This window comes from Pleurodeles waltl, chromosome 10 (assembly GCF_031143425.1).
Source record: "Pleurodeles waltl isolate 20211129_DDA chromosome 10, aPleWal1.hap1.20221129, whole genome shotgun sequence".
NCBI lineage: Eukaryota > Metazoa > Chordata > Amphibia > Caudata > Salamandridae > Pleurodeles > Pleurodeles waltl.
Genome location: NC_090449.1, coordinates 58,570,484 through 58,591,591, shown reverse-complemented (window position 1 = coordinate 58,591,591; position 21,108 = coordinate 58,570,484). Strand labels below are relative to the sequence as shown.

The following is a 21,108-nucleotide window of genomic DNA, read 5'->3' as shown; positions in this document are numbered from 1 at the left end:
GGTGTGACTAGGGAAGGCGCTACATGCCAGCGCTGAGGTGCTTTGGCCGAGCTGTGGGTGGGTGTCTGTATAATCGGGAGGTGTTGCGAGTCACTGCCGAGGTGCAGTAGTGGGGAGAGGCGTGGATTTTCCTAAATTGACGTACATTGAGACCATGTGGCGCACTTCGTATTTTAATAAATTGTGGACACAATCTTGTTAATATATTCAATTATTACTGCAGAGCACGTCCGCGGTGCACCCTTGGGACGCTGTGTTTACACCGCAGGGCGCCACCGGCACATCAATTTCCTTTGCTACCTGCTCGGTAAATATTGTGAAATATGTTTGGAAAAGTCGCCTCTGTCTTTAAGGGAACAAGATCCCTGAGTGCAGAACCTGTGCTGGATGGTCCTCAGACCGCTATCTGTACAAAGCGCCAAGACCAAGGGGGTATTAATTGGCAAATTATGCGCTACACAGATATCTATAGTTTAACATGACTACACACACAGGGTATACTCGTTGCTGCTGGAATTATGCATAAACAGATTATAAACCAAATTATGTGGCAAGTGGAGTTGCATCACGCACCGTAATGCGGCTCAGTTTGTGGCAGTATAGGGTAGCGGTTTTCACTTTCTAAACCGTTAATACTGTATGGGCAAAAGGTTCACCTCGTTAGTACCGGTTTGGAAACAGTAATTAGCAATTTAAAGGTGGCCATCCAGCCTCTGCAAAGGGTCTGCCAGTGAGCCTCTGCGGAAGTTTTTAAAGTAACGTTTGGGGTAGAAACATACATTTTTGCTGAGCGCTGCAATTTATATAGCTAATTCCGATTTGCGGGTCAAGCCCATAATTATGCGGAAAACACCAGTGTCGCAGAATCACATCATTGTAGGATGCTCGGCAGTCCCCAGACTGGAATTTGCGGGGTGCCTCTCTGTCAAGGTTGAGGTGCATTAGCAGAGTAGAGTTTGGGCCTCGGACGTAGAACAGAAAGGGGTGCTGTAGATAGACTGAATACGAGGCACATTGACAGGGATGAGAGCCCGAGAAGAGCTAGGACTGAGCTGCAGCAGTGAGGGATGGCCTCCATACCTGCCTAGCAGGCTCTGTTAATGCAGAGTTAAGGTGCACTGGCAGAGCTGGGCGAGGGCTCCCTAACTTAGAATAGCACAAAGTGGCCAGTTGGTCTGGGGTTGAGGTGCCCTGGCAGACCTGTGTGTGCGGCCTCTTGATAACAGAGTAGCAGGGCACAGGCTGGGATTGAGGGTCACTGGCGGAGCTGTGTGTGGCCTCTTGATATTAGAATGCAGACTCCAGGCTAGGATTGAGGGTCACTGGCGGAGCTGTGTGTGTGGCCTCTTGATCCCAGAGTAGCAGGACGCAGGCTAGGATTGAGGGTCACTGGAAGAGCTGTGTGTGTGGCATCTTGATACCAGAGTAGCAGGACGCCGGCTATGATTGAGGGTCACGGGCGGAGATGTGTGTGGGGCCTCTTGATCCTAGAGTAGCAGGGCACAGGCTGGGATTGAGGGCCACTGGCGGAGCTGTGTGCGGCCTCTTGATACCAGAGTAGCAGGGCACAGGCTGGGATTGAAGGCCACTGGCGGAGCTGTGTGCGGCCTCTTGATACCAGAGTAGCAGGACGCAGGCTAGGATTGAGGGTCACTGGCGGAGCTGTGTGTGGGGCCTCTTGATCCTAGAGTACCAGGACACCAGCTTCAGGCAGGGATTGAGGGTCACTGGCGGAGCTGCGTGTGCGGCCTCTTGATCCTTGAGTAGCAGGACGCAGGCTAGGATTGTGGGTCACTGGCAGAGCTGTGAGTGCGACCTCTTGACCCTAGAGAAGCAGGGCACAGGCTGGGATTGAGGGTCACTGGCTGAGCTGTGTGTGTGGCCTCTTGATATTAGAATGCAGGCTCCAGGCTGGGATTGAGGGTCAGTGGCGGAGCTGTGTGTGGTCTGTTTATCCTAGAGTAGCAGGACGCAGGCTAGGATTGAGGGTCACTGGCAGAGCTGTGTGTGCGGCCTCTTGATATTAGAATGCAGGCTCCAGGCTGGGATTGAGGATCACTGGCAGAGCTGTGTGCCCGACCTCTCGATCCTAGAATAGCAAGCCTCAAAATTTGGCCAAAAAAACACTTTTTCCTCACATTTCAGTGACAGAAAGTTCTGGAATCTGAGAAGAGCCACAAATTTCCTTCCACCTAACGTTCCCCCAAGTCTCACGATTTAAAAAAAAAAAAAAAAAAAGGTACCTCACTTGTGTGGGTGGGCCTAGTGCCCACGACACACAACGTGGACACATCACATTTTCCCAAAGAAAACAGAGCTGTTTTTTGCCTTTGCCTAAGGGGTCGCTCCCCGTCTGTAAAACAATAAAAAAAAAAAAAGTAAAAAAAATCCCTGGTGCCTAGTGGTTTCTGCCTCCCTTGGGGGCAGATTGGCCTAATAAAAATAGGCCGATCTGCCCCCTAGGGGGGTAGAAATGGCCTAAATATAATTTACCTCCCAGGGGAGTGACCCTTGCCTAAAGTGTCACTCCCCACATCTGAAAAACAAAAATAAATAAAATGATCCCTGTCGCCTAGAGGTTTATGCCCCCTGGGGGCAGATCGGCCTAATAATAGGCCGATCTGCCCAGGGGGCATGTGGGGGGCAGAAAAGGCCTTGAAAACGATTGCCCCCCTGGGGAGCAACCCTTGCCCAAAGGGTCGCTCCCATTATTCCAATTTCCCATTCAAAAATTATCACTGGTGTAGAGTGGGCATTTCAGCTTCATGATCCAGCTGCTGAAATGCTCTGAGAGACATCAAAGGGAAGGAAATTTATTTCCTTCTCTTTGATGCCTCTCAGGCCCCCATAACATGATCAGAAGAGAAATGCTTTTGCATTTCTCTTCCGATCCGCAGTGGGGAGGCCTCTGATGAGGTCAGCGCACAATCACGCGCTGACGTCATCAGACGTCACTTGGGGAGGGGGTCAGGGGTGGAAGGGGACGCGATTACGCTTCCAGCCCTGCCATGGGGGGTGGGGGCTCGGCCCTCGGGGGAGGAGCGCTAGCGCTCCCCCCAAGGGCCAGTACTAGGATGTAATGGTTACGTCCATAGCGCCGCAGCTACGGACGTAACCATTACGTCCATTGCACCCAAGGGGTTAAAGCAGAAAGATTCAACCAAAGTCTAGAATTTTGTATTAAAAAATTTAAACATTTTCCTACAAGCCTGAATACATTGAAAGAAGTATACACCATGCTGCATAATACATGCCCAATATAACCAAATTTAAAGTACTCAAATTATTATTTTTATCTGTTGATATCAATTTTACATGAATCCTTTTCAGAGACGGGTGAAATGACAACACTAAAATAGATCTAATGTTTTATATTGAGAAAACTGAGTTTAGACATAGGGCCTGATTTAGAGTTTGGCGGACGGGTTAATCGGGATATCCCATACCTCGTGCTACAGGATGTAATGCATTTATATCTCCAATAACAACCATAAAACGTTATTTGATTCTAAAATTATCATAAAAGCACAAACGTACATACCAGTTGACATTATACACTTGTAATAAGGTGGAAGGGATATCTGTCAAGGATATTAGCAATCTGGAAAATTTGAAGGTATTGTCGATAGTCAATAACTGGTTTGGTAAATAAGAGCATTGACATTATCCTCTGATATTTTATGCATTTTGAACGCTTATGTCTGTCAGGGATTAGCTTCAACAGGGTACTATTTCCAGACGGGGTGGCTAACTACTGTCTTATTCCCAGTTCGCCCTTCTAGGTGTACATTTTATATATATTTTCACTGAAAAAACACAGGTTATAAGGACGTTGTAGTTAGGAAATACAATTTAAAAGACCATAGAAAGTCACTGGTGGTCCCCGGGGCCATCACTGGCAATGTGGAATTAGCCCTGGGGAGGTGGTGGTTTTTGGGGCTTCGGGGCCAAATGGACCCCCTTTCCCTTTTTTTTATTTTTTTATTTTTTTTTATTTTTTTCATGGATATGCCCTGGGGAGGTGGTGGTCCCTGGGATGTGGGTGCATGGCCCCCACACATATTTTCTACATCGCCACGGGGAGGTGGCGGTCCCAGGGGCTACGGTTGCCCAGACTCCTCCCCTGTTACAAATAAACAATGCTTCTGGGACTTGGCCCACCCGGGGGCTTGAAAAAGATGAAGCATGGGAGCACACACTTAATTTTTTCTTTTTTAATTTACTGCAGATCCGCCACGACTATTGCAGTACATTTTAAAAAAAAATGCTTCGTAGGTGGGGGGGGGGGAGCAAATCCTTCCAGGAACCCCACCACCAGAGCTACAGGGTCCGGGCGACTTTACCCTTCCCCCACTAAACATAGTGTGAAGCCAATCGGAGCTATGCGTTTCCCTGCATGAGCTCATCATTATTTGTAAAGTTGTTGCAGCCAGAGATATCTAAATTTATTTTCCCTTTAATATCTCCAAAACTACTGAACAGACTTACACCAAATAAGCGAAAGCACAATCTGCATACTAAATGCTATTTTTCTGCCAAATTTGATGTAATTCCATCCAGTGGTTTGGGCTGTAGTGATGTCTAAAGGTCCTTTGGGAATTAACATGGGAAATGCAACTGTTTTAACCCCTCCCCCTTCCCTGTTCTCGGACCCTGACGGATGATCCCAAAACTTTCTGTGCACAACAAGAATCACGAATCACCAGGGCACTTTTTTTTGGGGGGGGGAAATTTAGTGAAGCGGTGCCAAAGATATAGGTAAGTCAAAAAACACTTTTTCTACGGAACCATAGTCCTAGCTATAACTACTTTTTTTTGTGTGTGTGTGTGTGTGTGTGTCTGTTGAATTTGCTTTAGGGATAGTATGAGGGTTATTGGCAATAGTAATCGTCAAAGTCCGAGTTTGGTTTCGGGTTAGAGTTACGATTAAGAATGCCGTTCGGGTTACTGATAAGAGCGAGGGCCAGGGTTAGATTTTGGATCAGGGTTAGGGACAATAGTTAGTGAAGTAATTGTGGTTAATGGAGGTTAGATAAAGAGTTACGCTAACAGTTGGAATGCTAAATAAATGACGTTTCTGGACCAACTGGATTGGGGTGCAGTTTTTTACTACCTTGTACCTGATTCTTCCTTAAAGATGGAGCTTGTACAGATTGGTGGTGGTTGAGGTGAGATGGTGCACTTTCTGCAGCCCCTCAAGTCTAGAAGTCTGTAGGATGGAGAACCTTCAATTTTGGGGAGTCGGTCAAGAAGGACCTTCTAGGTGGCAGCAGATCAGAGCTTTGACAGTGGTTGTGAAGTCCTCTTTTGCAAATGTACATGTTCATCTTTAGCTGGTACGAAGCTGTTTGGGTTTTCTCTGAAATGTGTGGGCTTAAGTCGAGTTCATGGTCTAACCCGGTAAGCTGCAGGGTGAAGGTGTCTAGCTTCATGTCAGAGATTCCTGGATTCAGGGTTTTTTGTGTCATCATAAAAGGGTTGGGAAGACATTCTGTCTTATTTGATTTTTTTTTTCTGTTTGAAGATTTGTGAACTGTTGTGATACATGTCCAGCAAGTCTAATTCTGAAGATAAAAGTTCCTGTATAATTTAACCCTGAGATTGTAATGTCTAACAAAATAACCAATTACTCAATGTGAATCCCTTAGATGCAGCACCAGATTCTATTATGTTGTCTCAGATGTCAAACTTTTAGTCATCCATCATAATTTCTCATGCTTCAGAGGTCCTTTCCTACCAGCCGCGCCTTTATTTTGTAGTGTAATATGTCCAGTTAATGTCCAGTCGACTTAGAAGCTTTTTTAAAATTTTATTTTTTATTGCTTTTGATTTTTTCTCATGTACATAACGACCGCCTGCAGTTGTTTTTAGTAACCATCTCAATGTATTGTCTTTAAAATGTGCATACACGTGCCATGGAACTTTTTGATTAAAGCAATTATTTTTTTCTTTTTTGTTTCTTTTTGGACAAGTTCACTATCGGAAAATGTGCAGTACTTGTTATCCCGAGATCGTCCTCATTTGTGTCCTGTGTGATCTCTTATTCTCTTGTTTCAATATGTTGTTCCATTGGTTGTGTTATAGTCCGTATATTTCTCTGATGGTAAATGCCTGATGGTCCCCTGCTTAATATAAGGGTTTTATGATGAAATAGATGATGATCAGGCTTATTAAAATGCAGTGTGAGCACTCAATTGCAAACACACCACTGTAAAGTGTGTATTATGCCCGGATGGGAAGAGATAAGATCATCCTCGCTTGGGTTGATTGGAAATAGTTATAGACATCTTCATATTGCCTGTTCTTGCAGGTCTGCACTGTGTACATGGATGTGTTGCTGTTACTGACATAACTATACCTGTTTTACATACTTTTCTAATATGTCTTATTTTGCAAGCCTAAACTTTATTACAGAGTATTTCTAAAAACCCAAGTAGGCGGACCAGGAGGACAAGCATTCATAACTGACTTTTTGAAACTTGAATGAAGATAATTTTTCTAAATGTATTTGAGTGTTTTCAGCGCTTAAAAAGCCTACAGGTGGGGCCAGCATTAGTCTGCTCAGGCAATAATGAAATCGTGACACAGCAGCAGTGCTTAATTTGTAAATAAAGTGCCGATGCCCAAAGCCCTTCTCTTAAACACGCGGCTGCTGCATTTAAATGTGCGAGCACAGAATACTGAGGCAGCGTAATCCTGAAGCCATCTCGGGCCTCTTCTGTCCATTTACAGCCACTCCCTGCCCCTTCAGCTCACTCTTGCAGCTTTCTGCTTTCTCCCTTTGTGACGCTTTTTCCTTTTTCTCTTCCTCCGTCTTTCCCGTATCTGTCTTTCGCTCACAGCAAATGCTTGAGGCAGAAAAATAAGTGCCGGCCCTCAAAAATAAGTGCGGGTGCTCAGCACCGGAAACGACCAGCACAAATTAAGCACTGCACGGCAGTCAAGTTTACTTCAGGCATTTAAGTTTTGGCCACTTTCAGATCTTGGAAGAAGTTCAAGCGCTTTACCCTAGGTACCACAAGGTTTTGCAGTGTTCCCTCGAAGGGAGCGCGGCTATGTTGTCTTTGCTGCTTTCCTGTACCTTTCCGTAATTATGTAATCCCATAGAAAGATTTGTAGCAGACAGGAACATATAGTGAATAGTAAAGCTTAGTTATATAGTTTAACTTTATTTTTTAGGTCTGGCTTGAAACAGAGCTGTGAAATTACTTGTTGTTACCAGTTCCTTAAAATCAACATAGAGTGGGCGTTTGCCGCATCCGGGGGAGTATCCATATGCTTCCCCTCATACTATTGGCTGAATAATTCTGCCTTCTAGGAAGTGATCACATTGGCATGCATGAGGGATTTTCTTTACATTTGAATGGTACACTCAAACATCACACTTAGTTCTTTATCTCTTATATGCATTCTATACAGAAAGCAATCTTTTTTATGTTTCTACTTTTTTCTGCAGTGCTGGCAAAGTCAACGGTACCGGCTTGAATGTCCTATGCCGCCTTTGTACATGTCAGATGCAAACAGAATTTATCAATGCTTTGATTTGTGCATTAATGTCAGACCTATTGTCTTTGCCAATGTTTGTATAAAATGAGGTGCGCAGACCTGTTTAAGGTCCCTTTTAAAATGAACATGGTGTGCCCCCGAACCAGATCAGGATAATGCTTCACTCTACTTTTAATGCAAAAGTAGAACTGGATGTGCCTGGAAGACTTCCTCAACAAAGAATTTGTTTTTAAGGAGCTGGTCTCTGCACAAGTAAAGTTAAACAGTTTTTTTAATGGTGAAAATGCCAGAAAGTATTTGGAAGTTATAAGCTAATGGTTGTTATGAAATAGAAGCTTTTGGAAGAACGCCTCAAAGTGAATTTTAGAAGTGAATTTGAAGTAAAATTGAATTGTGAATGAATGGTCTTTGTCAAAATGCTGAAGAATGAAATGGTCTATAGATGTAGAGAGTAGTAGCAACAGGCAATGTAAATGGAAGTGTGAAAGATCTAATAACCGAAGACTTTACTGCATTGGCCACAGTGGAGAGAGCGACTTTGCAGCTAGTGACCGAGAAGATATTCTCTTCGATGTGCAGGGCGGAGTTTCTGCAATGTTGACTCCAGTATTCCCGTTCTCTTGAATACTATAAAGTATATTTCCAACATGATTCCTACTGTGCAGAAGGATCTAGAAATTCCGTATTAACTGCTGATACAATGTACTAAGCAGGATTACTTTTTTTATTTTCTGATGACTTATTACACTACTGTTGGGTTTCCTGTAAATGTATTGGTGCGCATTAACTCAGTAAAAAAAAGTAAAGGAACGTACCAACTATCAGTTGCAGGCACAAATAAATGTTTACGCCCTGGTATCTTTACGGACAAAAAGAATGTAAAAATCATGCATGTTTGAAGAATATATTATAGATAGAGTTTTAATTTCGACAGAAGAATAGAGAACAATTTGCAACAAAGTTCTTCAATGTGGTAGATTTTTTTTATTTTTTATTTTTTTTATTGTATGTACACAATATAGGTAGTTTAAACCTAACTTTCAAGCGATGAGTTGCTGTTAAAGGGATTTATAGTTTGGGTGTGGGAGGGCTCAATGTAGAGCACACTTGGGACATTAGGAGGTGTTGATTTTCAACACAAGGTACATCTCTTACTAAATCCCCTTTGTGTAACCTGTTGTTCAAACTTTTGGGGAGTTGATATGGTTGGGTTGTGTCTGCGTGCTTTAAACCATTGTGAATGTGGCCTTCCTACCCTCCACCTAACCCTGGTCAGATGTTGGGTTTTTCTGCCGCCGGTTGAGGTCTCACTAGGCCCAGTACTGCATGGCCTGGATTGCTGCCTTTCCCGTGTGTTGGTGGTTGATTGCTCTGATGATGGAGATTTTTGTGTGGTTTTCCCTCAGAGGAGTCTAGAGCTGCCATTTTTTCAGAAATGCAATTAGTTGCATTTTATAGCTCAGTGATAATAAATTAATACTTCCTGGGCCTAACTAGTATTCTATCTAGCCCCATGTTCCAGGTTCCTGCAATGTTTGTAATCTGTAACTACTGCTCTCCAGCACTCATATCCTCTGTAGACCCGCATGCCCAAACACTGCCTGCCGGTAAGCCGGGAATCCTCCTAGCATTCGCAACACAGCAGCAGGAGAGCGAACTTCCCAGGAAGGCCAAAAAGAGCCTCCACCTTCCCCAAGTGGCACAACCACCCCTCTAGAAAGACCAAAACCCCAGCCATTGAAGCACCCCTAACTCCACTCCCTCCCCCAGGAGGCTTCCACACCCCAGACCTCCAAAGCATGAGTTTGATAGGATATGAACTTAGTGAGCCTCTGAACGGGAAGGATCACCTCTGATTCTCCGACCGAGAAGAATGGTTGGAGACAAAGTTGTCTTGGGAGATGGAGAGATAAAGGCAGAGACACGTAGGGGACCACAAGGTAGCATTTGTCCTGGTGTCGCCATAGTTCCTGCTGCGATTTCAGCAACCACATTCATGTTCCATCGGGCTGTGTATCATAGCATCAGATGGAGTGAGGGATTTAAATCCCCGAGCCCTGGTCTCTGGATGAAAGGCCAAATACTTAGATTCTGCTACTTGGAGGCATTATTGTTTGGAAAGGTAAAAGGTTTACTTATAATTTATGAATGTCAATAGGGCATCTTGTTCTTCTATGAGGTTCAGACATGGTCAGACCTGTTGTGTCCCCATTGTCGAAACTGTTTAATGTCCTTTACCAGTTTCAAGTCTAGAGTGTTGACTAGAAATATGAAAGGCCAAATGTGCAATTCAATTTTATTGGACTAAACCATTAGCTGAACAAACTTGAGGACCGAGAACGATGGTGATAGAAGCATTTGGGAGGGCCTGAGTTTTTGTAAACCTGCTAGTAGCCACAATGGGACAACAAATATCTGTTATTTTTCAGGTGCCTATTCAGCCCATGGTTGGATCACCTATCCTCCATTCTATCATGGTCCCAAGCTTGAACAAATAGACCCCCTGTAACTGTTTCTTGGGAAATACCCTGTGTGCAACCTGAGGATGTTTATTAGACCATATGGTCTTTCATAATTGTGCTTTTCTGCCTGGTGATCAGTTGTTGGCTTTACTGAAGTGATCGAACCACTTACAGAAACCCAAAGATGAAATTCATCTTGACCTGCACCTCGTCCAGTGTGAGGTTGGTAGTTCATCTCATTTGGGTGAACTCTTCTGGAGGATTTTTCAGAAGCGCAGGGATGTTGGAAGTATAGAATGTTGGATATGACTTGCTCAAGTTTAAGAACCTGATCTTGTGTTTGGTTCTGGTGAATTTCCAGTTATGAGATGGTTCCAGCACCTTGAATTCCGGTACAGTCATGTTAAGTGCACTGCATTTCTCCAGACAGATTCTGATCCCTGGGACTATTCAGATGTACCCAACTCTCTGACTTTTCGCATCAGCGTGGACAAAGCATCTCTCATCAGAGGGATAATGACCAGCCAATTTTGCTTGCCCACAGGAAGTAAGAGGCCATTTGTGTGCAGTTTTTGTCTACTAAGCTTCCAGTCCAACTTAAAAAAAAAATACTATTTAAAAACAAATCCTTATTTTTAAATAGTTGCTTACGCTTGAGCTTCATTAGCTCACCCCCAGGTGCATCCATGGTTGGAAAGTCTGATGATTTGTTTGTGGATGGTTTCCCAAAGTTCAATCTTGAAGTTCCCTCTCAACTTTTACTTTTAAACTTTTCTGCTTGTGTTGTTTGTTCGGGGGTATATGTTGGGTGGGTCTACATATCACAGCTTGACTTTACTCCTAACCATGATGATCAAGGTATTTCAAACATTCATCTTTTGATATGCTTTCCGGAGGGTCTTGAGAACACTCCTTGTTATGTTTTCCTCATTCTATTTAGAGGTTATACTTTCTTAGATTTTACCTAACTTTTCAACCCAGGTTGTATTGGATTTACCTATCATTTGTTGAGTTTCCATCTGCTGTTTGGTTGGTTGTGCGTCACAGACCACCTGAAGAGGGACATCTCTTGGTCTCACCAGAGGCAGGATTGCTTCTGCAGGGTTTCATAGAAGACCTGGAACAGTTCTAACTCCTCATCCAGTCCCTGTTTAAAGGCTGATCAGTGCCCCGCAGTGAGGGTATTATCAGCTTCATACTATGTCCTGCTGAATCCTGTAATCATGTCCTACCCTCTCCGTCATCTGCTGTGCACAAAGACCAGGGCCCACTTTATTTTACTGGTTTTATTCGAGTAAAAATGCCTTTGTTTAAGGGCTATAAGAGAAGTATTGTTTGCTATCCCTCGTGTATTTCAGTAGTTCTTAAAGAGAGGTTGATTTGTGGCATCAGACGCTTGCAAAATAAATTAGATTTTCTTTTTGTATTTATTTGTGAGCTGTTCGGCTGTAAATCCACGTGGCATTTTACATTCACAGAGTATCTGTGGCAGCCATAAGACTTCAGGCATCACATCTAAAGTGCTTTGCCTGTCTGCCCGGGTGCCTTGCACATAAGCGTAACACCTCTTTAGGAGTTTAAAAAAACGAATCTCTCCCGCCTGTAGAGATGCCGTCCGCCAAGAAAAACTGCACTTTTAAACTATCTTTTAGAAAGATCTGGATTGCGCTACCACCCAGATCAAGCTTGGTGATTTTTTTTCCCCAATTTTCAGTTATCCTCTTTCACCGGCTTTATTACCAATGACCCAGTAAGCTTTATGTCAGATCGATCAACTTTATGGATTGCTGGTGTATCCCACTGTTTGTTGCTTTACGACTGTTCAGTCTACCCCTTTTCACATTTCTTTATTACTGGTTCCTAAGCAAGTGAACACGGCTGCTGCTGACCACACCACCGAGGGACACTGTACATCCAACAAAAATAAAAATAAAGATTGAAAAGCTTGGGACACGCAGGCTGATGGCAATTGACTTCTTGACAATGATTAGCGTTAAGGACATCTAGCTAGGGGTTCAAGATTGCTGCAGGGATTTGTAAATGTTTCAGTCCTTGAATATTTGGGAAAATGTAACAGTCTCCAAAAATTGTAACTCATTGTTCAGTGAGGACCACCTGCCTTTAACCTTACCCGCCCCCTTTGGTTTGTTTTGTTGACCTAGTGCTCAAGGGTTGTGCTTTGCCAGGAACCAGGACCTTCTTCGCGTCACCTGCCAATCGGTGTATCACCGCCCTTTGGTGTCGTTTCCTGAAACAGGCGATCTTTTATAAAACAAAGTAACCGTGCTGGTCTTTTTATATGGGTCAAAAAGCCAGAACAAGGCAGTGCTCAGGAAATTGATGAACCCAGGTGCCGTAAAGGTCTACAGAAGTTTGTGGTGGTCTCTGAAGAAAGGAGGGCGTTTTATGGCAGGCTCCATGATGATGCCCAGAGCCTTGTGGGAGCAAGAAGAGCTGATGCAGCGGTGCTCCTGGGGCACTATGGGAAAGGATAGATGCGTTTGCAGGAGGTCTGTGAAATCTCTGTTAAGCTGAACTAAAGTAAATAGGACTCCTAATGACCATCATAGGGTTCTGTAGCATACCTCCTGCTTGTAATAACCAGCTCAGTAAAAGATCTTCGCGCCCCAAGGCAATCTGTACAGTGGGGAGTCATTTGTTGCTTGTAGTGACACCGCGGTGTCCCAGGCCGGTGGTTCCCCAGGCAGCTGCCTTGGAATGTCCTTATCTGGTAACTAGATTTGTTTGCGGTCTCAGAGTTAAAAAATAGAGCTCTCTGGCAGAAAAAGGCCAAGCTTGCGCATTGGAAAGGCACAGGGGTGTTTTTCGACTTTTAAAAACAGAGCCTCCGTGTTATTTGTATGCATGGGGTTTCCAGCCACAGCAGGGCCCCCAGGTGTCCATATCTTTTGTGGTAGGCGGACCTCAAGGCGCTCCTCCCATGGCTACCTGTGCGCGCATTTAAGGATGCCTGGAGTCAGCCTGAGGAGAAAGAACACGATGGACCAACCACCCGCGGGCTGTCCCCGTCAGCCCTGAGCCAGCCGCGTATCCTGTGGTTCCGGCACCCCTCCCAGAAGGAAGTGCTCGACCCTCAACGTGCCTGCCTAGCAATAAATCCCGGCTCGGCCTCGCGCGCTGAATTCCTGACACTTCTTAAGCGGATTATCCTTGGATCTGACGTCTTGTTTTGCCTCTAGGCTCCAGGGATCCTTCTCGCCTCTCTCCGGCGCCCGCAGCGCCTCAGCTCGTGATCAGCAAGCAGCGTGGATGCGAGGCACTTCCTTGGCGCCGAGGGAGGCGGGCGCGTGGGCGGATGCTGATGCTGCGCGCGCTTCATTATCAGCTGATGTGTGGGTGATGGAGGTGCTCGGGATGCATTATAATAATCGACCCAGCCTTCTCATGGGGAACAAAGTAAAGTGGTGAAGAAGCTGGCTCTGGCAAAGGTTGGTTGAGACGTAGTTTTCCTCCTACTTTTGAAGTCAACAACTTTTTAACAATTCCTTTGAATTCATAAATACGCTCTGGAGTAGCCTTTGAAGCTGCAGTCGTCACAGGTCTCCAGGAGTGCACCTGGTTTTCTTTTGTTAATTCCTATTCTTGCCCACAAAAAATGTATTTTACATGTAGTGTATATGTAAAACGCGTGCAAAAATGTAATTGTTGCGGGATTGGGTTTGCACTTCAGAACCTATTTTTCTTTTTATCCGGATGGAAATTACATTCACATGTAGGGGACGCCGCTTTCTACGCCAGTACCAATTTTGGAGTTTTTTTTTTTTTTTTCTCGAACTCATTTGTTATTTCATAAAGTGCAAATCCGATCTGACCGGGCATCTTTGTGCCTTACAGAAGACAACTCGTTCCCCAGTGCTTAATTTGAGCCGGTTGTTGCAGGTGGGACCCGCCAGCACTCGTTTTTGAGGACCGAGTTTTTATTCATGAGACTTTGAGCCAGAACAAGCCTAAGGCAGAAAAGTGGAATGGAGGAGTTGAAAACGACAGAAAAACACAGAGAAAGGTAGACAGGAGGGTTAAAAGAACCATCAGGAGTGAGTTGGGGCGCAGATTTTAGGGTGCTGGATGAAAGAGGCATGAGATGAAATAAAGGCCGATATCCTTTGTATCCAGCAACCATTACGTCCAACAGTGCTGTCTGCAGGCTTCTGAGAATACACCAGAACGTATTCTTTTACAGATGAGGGGCTGTCATTCCCTCCCTGGCCATGGATTTCCTCCTGCCCTTGATGGGTCCAAATATCTGTGTGTATCAGCTTTGGAATCGGGGATGCAAATGTCTGTGAATAGCCTTACACCCTCAGCTGACTTCCATGGCATTTCTGTGCTCAAACCTCTTATCTGCCCCAGGATACGAATTACCGTCGAGTAGATAGATCTCTTTACAAGTATATACCCACCTTTTGAGATTCCCAAACGTGGATTTACACATTTGAACCAAGCAAGTGAGCACCTAAGTTGAATTTAGTAGCACAGTTATGTTTGAAAGTCAGGTCCCTTTAAATGGATTCTGTGGCATTAGGATCAGTTTTGACAGAAGAGTGAGGTGGTCCGAGGGAGCCGAGGATCAGCAGGTTACCAGAGACCGGAAGAATTTTTGCACAAGTGAAGCCTCTTAACCTATTTGCTCTGGAGTTCTCCGAAACCTTGAGGTGGTGGTCCAGCACCAGGTTCACTATATCTAGCAGAGCAAGCAAATTTTTTTGAGTGTGGCTGTGTTTTTAAACTTGTCGCCCAGATAATGTGCTTGACCTGATATTCAGAAGGGAGCATCAGTTGTTGATCTCTAGGCCGTGTCGGATCCAAAGGGCCTTGTTGGAAATATACTACTGGGCATAGATGTTTGGGGTCTCTCTGAAGACTGTGCCCGTTTTCTTAAAGGCAAAGCCAGGCATGTCCTATCCAGCATTTTGTTATGTCTATAAGATGCCATTGCAGTTCACTGGAGTACGTCTTAAAAGAGCTCAAATAGTTCAAGTTTGTATTGCAAACTCTTCCTTTCCTAGAGCAGAAGGATAGCTCCAAGCTGGACATCCCTGAACAGAAGGAGGTGCGATGAAGCGGGTCACTGAATATTGATCCCAAGGAAGTCAGTGAGAAGAATGGACAGAACCTGTAAGCACTGGTCATTGAACAGATGTGTGCACTCGGGGGAGATGGGGGAAGTCTCTTGAGGACAATTACCACACAGATGGTAAAAGTCAGCATGCTTTCCTGTGTCCCTTACAGGAAGTACATAATCCATAACAGCGCCTTCTAGGCAGCATCAAGCCAAAATTGTATTGCACATAAGAGGAGCAAACAAGTGGGAGATGTCTTCTCCAACCTCCGGTTCAAGACTCTAAGCCATTATCTTCTGAAGGGCATCCGCTGAATGGTGCAAACTGGGGAGGACCAACATACAGCTACACAGAAGTCTTTGAGGACAAACCAACTTCCTTCAGTACAAATTGCTTGTTTACTTGTTTTTGTAAGGTTATATCAGCCTCAAAATTGAATGGCACAGAGTCCTTGTCGAACCTTTCAGTTTGAAAGTAGCGTGGTGGCCACCTAGATATCAAAACCACCATTGTTGACAAAATCCGCCTGGCATGGGCAGGAGGGACCACGTATGCTAAGCATCTTGAAGATGGCAATGCTGACACAGGATCCAGACAGACACTGGACAGCTGTATACATGAATGGGCTGGACAGGCGAGGAATGGAAGTACCACCAAGTTCAGACCTTGAGTGTATCAAAGATGCAAAAAACCCTTTCAGCATACAAACACTGCTGAGATCCCTATAAGACATGAGTACCTAGTCCTCCTCACCAAGATCACACCAGAGGGTTACAAGAAGAAGTGGATTAGAGTGCCAACCCCATACACAACATCTGCCAAAAGTGACTGAAAGTGCCAGGTGCACATTGCTACCACTTTAACATAAGCCAGAGACTACAGATAAAACCGCATTGGAAGACCAATCACCCAGGTAAATACAAGACCCTGTAGGGAGAAATGGAGGCAGATTCCACCCACCATCCCAACAGTGGTGATGCAACGAGGAGAATGGTAGAATAACAAGAACCACACATTTAACTCAAGCAAGAGACTTTAGCGAGTGTTGTAGAAGAATAGCTATCACCAGACTATCTCCACCTGCAAGCAAAAACAAAAAAACATGTTTTAGTTTTAAAAAAAGCACACATTGTTGAAGTAGTCCCTGGACCTGGAGGGAACTATAGATTGCAGAAGTGCTACTTGTTAAAAAGCTGCGTGCTGTTAGCTAAAGGCTCCCGACCCAAGACCTACTCCCCCTTGCTGTAGGGGGCTGGAAAAAAGTGAAGGACACACGATCAGTACAATGCATGAAGATGGAGGCTGAGATCCCCTAGGTATAAGTATATTATGCAAAAAGAAGCAAAGAACTCTGGCTAGTTCCCAAGGTTAAGTGGAGAGCGGCTCCTTTTATGGAGTACCGTACAACACCGATGACACACTGAATCTGCTCACCTCAAATGTCTGTTTTCCTAGCAAAGCTTTTAGACATAGGATTATGACAGCACCATCCACACCGAGCTAAATAATGCCAAAGTCTTTTGTTATTTTTACAGCAAAGTATTTAAGCACAGGATTAGCACTTACCATCTACGCCAGTGGTTTTCAAACTTTGTAATTCCGAGCCCCCTCTGTGGGGGGAAAAAAGTAATTGGGCCGGCCCTCAGAATTGTTCTAAATTAATCTATTAAATTGGCAATGTTTAACTGTCTACACTTGTTTAAACATTGCAGTGAAGTTCTGTTACCGTTTTAAAAATTTAATAAATGTTTTCTGCTTGAAACAAAGCACTGTTATCTGCAAAATGCTTCTGTTGGCCATAGCCTGGTGCCCCCCCCCCCCTCTCCCAGTTTAAAGACCCCTGATGTACGCCGAGCGTGCCTGTGGAGTAAAACAAGACAACCGGGCAAATTTGATTGGACTTTAAAACTCATTGGACTCCGTCAGGAGATGGTGGGACGACCTGTGTGCTGCTGTGCCGTCACGGTCTCAAGGCTGTGGTGGAACGTGGGTGGCTACCGCAGAACGCCAACACATTAGCAGGTGGCCTCGCCTTGGGCAACAAGCTGTGGGGAACTACACAGCTGCTGTGTGCTGGGGCTGACGCCTGCGTCCACAAAGCAAGCTAATGAGCTGAATAGGAACATATGAATATGCAACATGCATTGCAGATCAGCTGTCTCCTCGGTGTTTAAATATTCACCTGCTGTATACAGTGATCATCCGATCCCCACCTCCTCTAGTAATGAGGGAACTCTTTAAAGTGCCACAGTTTATAACCTGCGTGGACCGTACAGGAGCAAGCTGACATTATGCTCTTTAGAAGAAGAAACTAAAGTGTTTTCAAGATTAAGAACTACAATATGGTCATATCTGGATTTGGCATTGTTCGGTGGATGTTAGAGGTGGAAACTCCTGCGTTTGAGGTACCCATCTTGAAAAACCTAACATCGGTGGGTGGAACTTGCACTAAGCTTGATAGGACGTGTCTTTCGGGGACACTGGTGCGCATCATCTGTGGGGCAGGAGGCAACAGAGTAACTTATCAGAGGGTGATAGGAGTGGTAAATGCCTGCTGTCCCGGGGAGTCTGCCAAGGGCTTTAGAACTGTGTTTTAGACACCTTGGAAGCAGACAAAACTTAGATTCTAACACCATGTGAGGCTGTCCAAGAGGTTGTATGATGAAATCACGCATGCATCAACCACACATGCCTGAACAACGCGGTCAGAACTCCGACCGCGTTGTTTCTACGCATGCCTTTACCACACATGCCTTTTACAACAATTTTTTGTTGTAAAGGCATGCCTTGCAAAGGCATGTGTGGGAACGGCATGTGTGATTGTCGCATGCCACCCCCACCCTAAAAACATAAGTACCCCGACCTCCCTCAAAATCTCTTAAAAACTACCCCAAAGCCACCCCACCCACTTTGAGGCCTAAAACCAACCCCCACCCCCAAAAATAAACCAACCCGACCCACCCGCCCCTAAAACTACCACGACACCGCCCCTAAAACATAAAAATACCAGACCCCCAACTCCTGCCCCTAAATGACCCCCCACCCCTAAAACCACTGTAACCCCCACGACCCTAAAACCTAATCTACCACACCACCCCGCCCCTAAAACTACTGCGACCCCTTCCCCCCCAAAAAAACTAAAAATACCCTGACCCCCACCCTTACCCCCCCCCCCCCCACCCCCAAAAACTCTATACAATGCATCAATGAGCTAAATAATGTAACCTATGATGATTTGGAACACTTTGAGTTGTAAAATAACCCACCATACATTGCGCTCCATAGATTGTGGAAGGATACACTAAGCAGCCAACTGCGTGAAGGCAGCAAAAATACTTCTGTGGAGTAGCACATGATTTTCTTAGAAAGGGTGGACCCCCGTGGATCATCTTTCACCTCCCCTGTTCTGTCATAAACTGAACGATTATCCAGACTTTGATGCTCTTTTTCCAAGCTCTTGCCCAATCCCTTCTACTTGCCTGTCCAATCAAATTCACTACCAACCCCTTCCGCAATCCCCTTCCCTCTGCCACTTACTGTCTTTTCTGCCCCCTGTCTGTTCTTTGCTCAATCTGCCACTATGTTCCTGCCTGTGTCCCTTTGCTTTGCTCCTGCCTGCATTGCTAAACTTGCTGCACGTTGATTTTTCTTCTACCTGCATTTTGTCTCCCTTTTCCCTCTTTTTTTTTTTATGTCCTCGTCACTTCTCCCTTTGCCCACCTGCTCATAATCTCCAACCTCCAGCCTAGTTTCTCCAGCCTCCCGCCCACTCATGGCTTATTCCCAACTAGGGAAAGAGGGAATTACTTCAGACCAGTAAAAAAATGGAAATGTGTCACATAGGGAGTGAGATATCTGGAATGTTCCTTCAGCCACAAGTGAATATCTCTCTGGACTCGGAAGGAGCTTTAAAACAGCTTAAGGTGCAATAGGTTTCCATGAGGACCTCCTGGGACCATCCAAATCATATTAGATCATTCCTACCCCCAAAGTGGGCGGTTTTGATAAACGGATCCCAAACCCCAAGAATTTGTGCACTGCAGTAACACTCCATGTGACAAAAATACTCATCCATATATGGACAACCCTAGTCCCAAAAATGAGCTGCCTCGAAGGAAGTTATACTCAAATCCTTGAGGGTCCATTCTTAATTAAAGCACAAGAGTGGATTAATTGGGAGAATTGATGCTTCACACTACTGCTGCTGTGTGGTATATCATGTGATGTCCAAGGCTTTTATCAAACTAAACCTCACCAACATGTAATTTGTGTTCATCGCCATTGGCTACCTACAGCAACAGGTATAAGATCGCTCTTGGAGATAAATCTGGACCGTTTCTCTACCCAGTAACAATCCCAGACCCTTTAGGCTTCTACGTTGGCTCTAGCCCGCTTTATTTCTCACATGATAGACAAGTCAAACAGTTCCTGGTGTCAGTCGGCCCTTTTCTCTTGAGGAAAGTAGTTCCACTTAAAAGCCAACTTCAGAACAGCTCTCCGGGCTCTGGTCCTTCCTATTAGAATGGAGGAAAACTGCCTGGCCGCCATTTGCAATATCCGCTCGACTCCGCAGAAGAATATCCTTTCTGAAGACGGTGGCTCCTCGGAGGCTTTTGCAAGTATAACAGGATCACACGTACGCTCCAAGAATATCACTGTTTTCCACTATCTGCATCACATACAAGACTTGCTGCCCCAGCTTCTGGAAGAAACCACTGGGTGCTCAGGCTAGACATTAGGAAATGCAGCAAGGAATCGCTGAGGGACCAGATGTTCTTTCGCACTGCACCTAGAGTCTGAAATGCCTTCCAAATCAGATCCCTAAGGTTGCATTACTTCTCTGCTTCCACAGGGTTATAAATCTCAGTTTCTTCAAGCAACATCACCTCTTATGGTGACCATCTAGATGCCGGACTACCTCTGAAGTCTTTCCATTCCTACCTCCTATGACCTACAGCTTTGCCACTGCCCACCCTTCCGGTATGCCTAACCTTAGGAGCCCCTGTCTTTCCACTGTACCACCCTACCTTTGATGCGATATCCACGGTATCCACCATATTCAGATCCCACCGTAAACCCTACATCACACTGTGTTCTGTTGCTTTGTACTGCTCTGGTAGAACTGATTTGAAAATCCCAGAAATTAACTATTGAGATGGAAAAAAAAAAACAGAGACTCACACGCCTCTCCTGAGTACAACTACAACTTAAAGACTTATAAAAATGTTTAGTTTTGTTAATATGATGGAACCTAAAGGTACTGAGGAATTGAAATCTACGACTAGTTTTGTCATAGTGTCATTTTTGGACATGAAATCTTAAAGAGATAACCCTACTTATATGTTTGATAATATTATGCTATTTCAGTAACATTTAATATGAGGGAAGTACCAATTTTTCATTATTTGCTGGTGTTATTTTCAGATTGGTTTCATTCTAGTTAACTACTTTTTTTTCTCTGATATTAGTACCTAATGTAGTGAATTATTCTTACTTAAATTAATTTTGGAAATGTATATTGTTTGGCTGTCCAGGAAATCTGGCATGGCTTCTGCCTTCTAGATAGACCTTGTCCCCACCAATTCATAAGTTAGTAGATTTACATGTAATTAAGGGCCTGATACATTAAGAATCGTTTTACTAAAAGTGGTTGCAAATTCTGCACCAACGTTTTGCAAATTGGTTCTGATTTAGCATACCACCCTATTACGCCGGTTTGCAAAATCACCATTTAGACTGGGTTGCAGTTCGACATCTGTTGTTACGGTTCATGAGGTAGGTCGCAAAATACGGCTTATTATGATTGTATACTGTCACAGGGACGGTGTGCAGCTGGTGCCAACAGAGAATCGTGCCTGTGGTTACAGTTTAAAGTATTTTTTTAATACAGCATGTTACCCAGAAAGGTAAATTGAGCAGCATTAAAAAAAATATATATACACACCTTTCTGTAAAAATTTTGATTTGGCAGTCCCAAACTTTATTTTTAATACATGAACAAAGAGGAAAAGGGTCCCCACCTCCTTTGAGAAGTCGGTAACCTATCAATGATTTGTCAC

General features: G+C 44.6%; 1 protein-coding gene across 2 annotated transcripts in view; it reads left to right on the top strand.

Annotated features, from left to right (window-relative positions):
* The window catches only part of CDK16 (cyclin dependent kinase 16), a 202,091-nt gene that overhangs the window by 7,369 nt on the left and 173,614 nt on the right, over positions 1-21,108 (top strand). The gene's annotated exons all lie outside the window — the stretch shown is intronic.